The 6000-nt window shown below is 48.9% G+C and overlaps 1 long non-coding RNA gene across 1 annotated transcript; it reads left to right on the top strand.

Annotated features, from left to right (window-relative positions):
• The first annotated feature begins 2028 nt into the window (after window positions 1-2028).
• On the top strand, window positions 2029-4812 carry LOC129150625 (uncharacterized). The gene is made up of 3 exons (XR_008557344.1): window positions 2029-2188; window positions 2388-2650; window positions 4669-4812. It is a non-coding gene; the product is annotated as an uncharacterized LOC129150625 (long non-coding RNA).
• The last annotated feature ends 1188 nt before the right edge of the window (window positions 4813-6000 follow it).

Here is a 6000-nt window from a genome sequence, read left to right as displayed (position 1 = left end):
TTCCAAGTGCGTTGGATTTATTGAAAAAGAAACATGCGTGTGTCCTCGCGGAGAGGAGAGGACGAAGTCTTTACAATATTGCAAATGGATGGGAGGTTTAACAGTCCAGAGTAATTTTGTACTCTGGGAGCAAAAACTTATTTTTCATGTTTGCCTTTGAATTGTGTTTTCTTTGTTCATCTGTTTGAAGATTGGGACAATCGTATGATTCTACAGAAAATGTTTACAACAGGAAATGTCATCATCGTAGACGTCCATGCCACCCGGCAGCATTAGATTCTGCTGCCTTATCGGCTAATCCCGGCTTCATAGACAACGGTGCATGTGGATGCCAGCCTTGCCGATGGGAACAGCAATAGCAGAAGAATAGGTACCTTCAAGAAGAAGTAGGAAGAGCTGACCGCAGGAAATGTTAGTGTGGCGGCAAAGCAAAAGTTTATAAAGCACGTGTTCTGGGGTAGCTTTGCTGCCTCAGGCCACAGGTTAATGGATCCCAGTTTCTGATTATGATCTAGACATACAGTCAATTGCGTAGAATGACATTAAGAGGCTTCTCTCTGTCCTCGGAGACATAACACAAGCTTCAGAAACAACGAAGACCTTGTTGGCTACCAGGAAACTACAATTTTCTTAACCCATTCACCCCGAAACCCCCCTGAGCTACCATTTGTCCGGCCACGTTTGGCTCAGTCTATTCCTCGGACTTGTTGAGTGAAGCAAGTCAGCGCAATGTGTCTTCCGATGAGGTCTGGCCCAGGTGAGGCCTGCGAGGCAGAGGGGAGAGCGATGGGTAGGGGGAAAGAGCGATGCTTTTAGCTGGCCTATATTGGCACTTTGGGCGAGATACACTTTCTTGTGAAGCACGGAGCACTGTCTAGAAGTGTCAGCCTCCTGGCCATCACTGCCGCCTGCCTGCAGGCCCCTCAGGCCCCTGACGACCAGTGGACACACTGTTGTCTTCCCAACCCTTCCAACTCCTGCCAGGTAGGGGTGCGGTCCCTGGGCAAGGGTGAGGGCCCTGGGGCCTCGGCCCATCTGCCTGCTCAGCACCAAGAGCCACTCCTTACAGCCAAGAGCACGGCAAGAAGACGGCTCTTCTCCAGAGACTAGAAATCTGAAATCAAGGCTTGGGTAGGGCTGTAATGCCCCGACAACTCCGGGGGAGCCCCTCCCCGCCTCTCCTGGCTTCTGCTGGTTGGCTGGCCACCATTCCCTCTTTGGCTGGCAGATGTATCCCTCCCTTGTCACATGGCATCGCCCCTGTGTCTGTCTCTTCGCAGGACTGTCTGTCTATGAGAACAACGGTCATACTGTCCTAAGGTCTCACCCTAGCGTTTGACCTCAACGTAGCGAATTCCATCTGCAATGACCTTATTTCCAAATTAGGCTGCATTCCAACATCCTGGGGGCTGGGACATGGACATCTTTCGGGGGAAGGGACACAGTTCAACTCATCCCCGGGCCAGTGAGGAAGAGAGAGCCTTCCTGTCCCAAGCTTCGGTTAGATCAGGATCTAAAAATGAAAGAAACAACAATAGCAGCATGCTCTAAAGATTCCGTTCAGTAGAAATAGAAATAGGAAAACAAGGCTATTGGCCACACAGCTGTCTGTGATGACAAGACTGCACTTGCAGTTGTTTGTAGCGTGCGCCTGGAACTGAGGCCTGGAAACCATGGCTGGGGAGGGGTCATCAGACCGCATCTACTTCCTCCGGCCATATTTGCGGGGAAGGCTGGTGAATGATCCAAGTTGGGAGGTAAAATCCTGTGAGGCGTGCCTTCGCTTTTATACGCGCAGGCGATGTCCGTGTAGAAGCGACAGCGAGCTTAGGACACATTCGAAAGGCGTGATTGCTGCCTCTGAGGCTCCGCCCACGTCACTGTGTTCCAGTTCCAGAACAGAGTCGCTTGGAAACGGTACCGAATGTGCCATTCAGCTTCGAGATTGTGCTTCTTGTTTGATTCATTTTCATGGAAATCTGTGTCTCTGCGGCCAAAACGATGCGTGGCTGGCTTGGTTGGGTTGTTACAGCTGTTTGAAGAGGCAATTTGGATCGATGCAGAGTCAGGGTCATTATCTGTAAGAACCTTACAAGCATTCCAGAACACACGGACAATCCTGTGGCAGGATGTCTGGGGGTGGCGGGGACCGCTGCCTCCGTGGGACCCGGGGTAGCCGCGCAGACAGGTGTGTGTTCTCATAGCACTCAGCTCAGGAGAGGCGGGGGAGGGGGGGGGGCAGTGCTGCATGGGGGAGGGGCCAAGCTCTGAACCTGAACAAAGCCAGTTTATTTTGATTGCTCACACGGCCTCTGTGAATCAAACATTATCTGAATGCCATTTGCAAAGCTGAGTCCATCGCTTTCAAATTCCCCTTATTTTTCTAGAAAAGAAGAGAACTCAGTGACACCTCTGGGGTCTGCTTTGCGTCTATGAGTCCTGCAGCGTGTCCTTTCAGGGGAGCCTTTTGCACTACAGGCCACAGTCATGTTCAGTGCAGTTCCCAGCCCAGGGGACAGAGCGTGCAAGCAACGAGGGGAAGACAGAGCAGGAGGTTTTCCACGCGTGGAACCACCAGGTTCTCCTTGGGAAGCGGAGGCTCTTGGTTTTTGCAGGTTAAACCCTCATCTACTAGAGGCGGCAGATACAGGTAAAATTGTGAGGTGTGGTCTGTGACCCCTGAACCCCGCATCTAGGAGGAGACAGACAGGTAAATAATTTTGGATTTCTTAAGATGACTACTAGCCCTGCGCACAAATCCGTGCACCAGTAGCTCTCTGCAGGGCCTGGCCGCTCTGTGCCCACTGACCAGAGGCTCTCCGTGGCCCAGAGGCCCATCTGCGGCCGGGCTCGGAATGCTTCCCACTCTCAGCGGCCGCCCCCGCCCCCTGGGACTGGGGGACTCCGGTGGGGCCAAGAGGACTGGGCGCCACCATCTTGTGGCTATGGGTGCCGCCATCTTTGTGATGTAGTGACAGTTAATTTGCATATTACCCTTTTATTAGTTAGGATGGGAAGGAGAAAGATGGCAAAGCAGGGTGGGATTGGAACAAAGAGAAAGATGGCAACTCAGGATTGGGAAACCCAGGATGGCTTAATAATGAAGACACCTTTTGAAATGGGCCCTATAAGGAGAATACGGCTTCACCATGCAGAGGGGCAAGTGGGGTTCTGCAGTGATGGGGTTTCATGAGCAGAGACAAGGCATTGTGGGCATCGCTCAGCCTGCCTGCACCCAGAGATCAGGGTCAGAGAGCAATCCTAAAGAGGCTTATTGCAAATATTATAGACTCTGCAGAGCAGGTGGTCTCTATTGCAACTACTCAGCCCTGCAGTTGTAATGGGAAGCAGCCCAAAACAATACAAAACAAGCAGCAGGTAGACAACCTTCGCTGCCTAGAAACTCCATAAGGAAAGGAATTTTTGTCTGTCTTATTTGCTAATTTACCCCAAAAACCTAGACAGTGCCTGACATGTAGTGCATGGTCAATAAATAGTTTTAATTGAGATAGAATGGACATATAGCATATTAGTTTCAGCCTTACAACGTAATGCTGTGATATTTGTGTGCAGTGTGAAATAGTAAGTCTAGTTGACATCTCTTATATGACGAATCAAGGGAAGAAACAGAACGTGAAGCAGGGCAGATGGAACAGGGCCATGTCTGGGAACACTCAGCTGCCGTCCGGAGACGTGGTTTTATATCACAGGGAACAGAAACCATGTAAGGTTTCCTGTAGTGATTATTGTCTACATTTCAGGGTGGCATCTCTGGCTGACAAGCTCGATGGGTTCGACAGCAAAGACATTTGAGGCAGAGAGAGCGGTTGGCCCACCACCATCCATGCAAGAGAGAAGAGATTCTGAGCCAGGGCCTGGAGTGTTGGGTGTAAATACAGTATTGATTTTAGAGACTCAGCCATGAATCTGTAGAGCTCAGCCACGTGCTGAGGGGGAGAGGGAAGAATTTAGGGAGACTCTTGGTGACGAGGGATGTGGCTGGCCCATTCTAGGGTTCACAGAAGCCAGAATACTCTTGGAGATGGGTCATTAATGATTAATTCTGAAAAAGCGAAGTGTAGGTGAAAGTGCCATGGCCACATGAATGGCTGTCCAGGGGGTCATCAGAACGTTGGGCTACTAGAAAGTTCTTCTCTTGAGTCAGAATGAGGTGTGACAGTCTGTCTCCTGATTATCAGCAAGTGAGTCCCTCTGCCCACAGAAGGCGCACCCGCAGGGCATTTAGAGGAAGTGTCTGCGGGTCACACAGGTGCAGAAGGTAACAGAGCCAGGGCCTCTATCGAAGTCATTCCTGTCTCCCACACATCGCCATCTCACCGACAAGCGACCAGACACCTGATCTCTTTAAAAGCCTCGTCTCGTTTTGTTTTTTTAAAGCAGGGATAAAATTAGCAATTGGCTGGAGTTTTTAAGAAGTTTATATTTATGAATCAGGAACATGCTTTGGCATTTGAGAGCCTGATCTGGACCAAAAATAGTGTTAAGTTCTTTAGCATATGGCTGAGCAGGTCAGAGGCTAATGACGATGTCACTGGCAACTGCCCGGTGCCCGGGAAAGAACCCTCAGGGGACCAAGAGCACATGTAGCTGCAAGTTTCATGATGATTCTATTTCTAAAACATTGTTTTCTGTCATTGCAATTGCCAGAAGGAACACTGATGAGAGCCACAGGGGAAGTAGGTCAGACATTAAGGAACAAATCTGTTCTGAGAGAAGTCGAGCAGAGGACATCTTCGAAGTCTACGGAGGAATCAGGGCAAGGCCCATGGTCGGAGCTTCACCATCCTTTGCTCCTTTCACTAGGTTTCCACATTAAAATGGCGTTCCTGCATATCCCACTTTCTAGAGAATAAGTCCTACATTTAAATTGTCGCAGGGGGCCGAGCAGATGACATCAATACGGGAGAACTGGGCCAGAAGACACAGCATGGGGGGGGGGGGGGTTAGGTCAGAGTGGACAACACATGTCCTTGCAAACGTTTGGGGGATGGGACGCTGCAGTTCAGTTCATGTAGAATGTAGCTTCGTGTGGCTAACTCCTCAGAGTTTTCAGCAAAGCAAGACAGCTGCATGCTTGCCCTAGCCGGTTTGGCTCCGTGGATAGAGCATCGGCCTGTGGACTGAAGGGTTCCAGGTTCAATTCCAGTCAAGGACACATGCCCAGGTTGCGGGTTCCATCCACAGTAGGGGGTGTGCAAGAAGCAGCCAATCAATGATTCTCTCTCATCATTGATATTTCTATCTCTCTCTTCCTCTCCCTTCCTCGCTGAAATCAAGAATATAAAATAAAATTTAAAAAGAGAAAGACCTATGCATATATAATTTAAAAAAAAAGATAGCTGAATGCTTTATGTGAAATCTCTGAATGTTTAAATGCTGGCAATTAATTAATTTTTAATATACATGGTCAGACAAAAGCTATCCCCCTGTCCTGTTTGCTGTCTCCTGTTTTGATCACATTTTCTTGTGAGAGATCATTGCTGAATTGTTCAATAATCAATCACCATTATCTTTTTTTTTTTTTTGTAAACAATGTGTTTATAAGAATTTCACGGGACCTGATTCAGGAGAGAACAGAGAATTGGCATGATAGCTACCACTTTTATAGAATAAACTATGTGTACTGTGTTTTAAGTGCCTTAGATTCAATAGCATACTTACTGCTCAGAACAGCCTTGTAAGGAAGGAACTGTTAGAAACTGAGGCCTAAGGAGATACATAACTCACGCAGCTTATAAGTGGCAAACCCCCAAGTTGAATGCCAGTAGGATGTGTCCAGTTTCTGTGTCCTTGCCTCTGTGCACCCTGCATATTCCCATCCTGAGATGGCAGCAAGTCACCCAGCCTATCTGGTCTCAGTTTCTTTTCGCTAAAATAGAAGCTTAAAACTAGCTTCTCCCAGCCCTGGCCAGGTAGCTCTGTTGGTTAGGACATTGTCCTGATTCAGCAAGGTTGTGGGTTCAATCCTCAGTCAGGGCA

Source organism: Eptesicus fuscus, chromosome 10, assembly GCF_027574615.1.
Source record: "Eptesicus fuscus isolate TK198812 chromosome 10, DD_ASM_mEF_20220401, whole genome shotgun sequence".
NCBI classification, from domain to species: Eukaryota; Metazoa; Chordata; class Mammalia; order Chiroptera; family Vespertilionidae; genus Eptesicus; species Eptesicus fuscus.
Note: the sequence above shows the minus strand (reverse complement) of the source record. Positions and strands in the feature narration are given on the sequence as shown.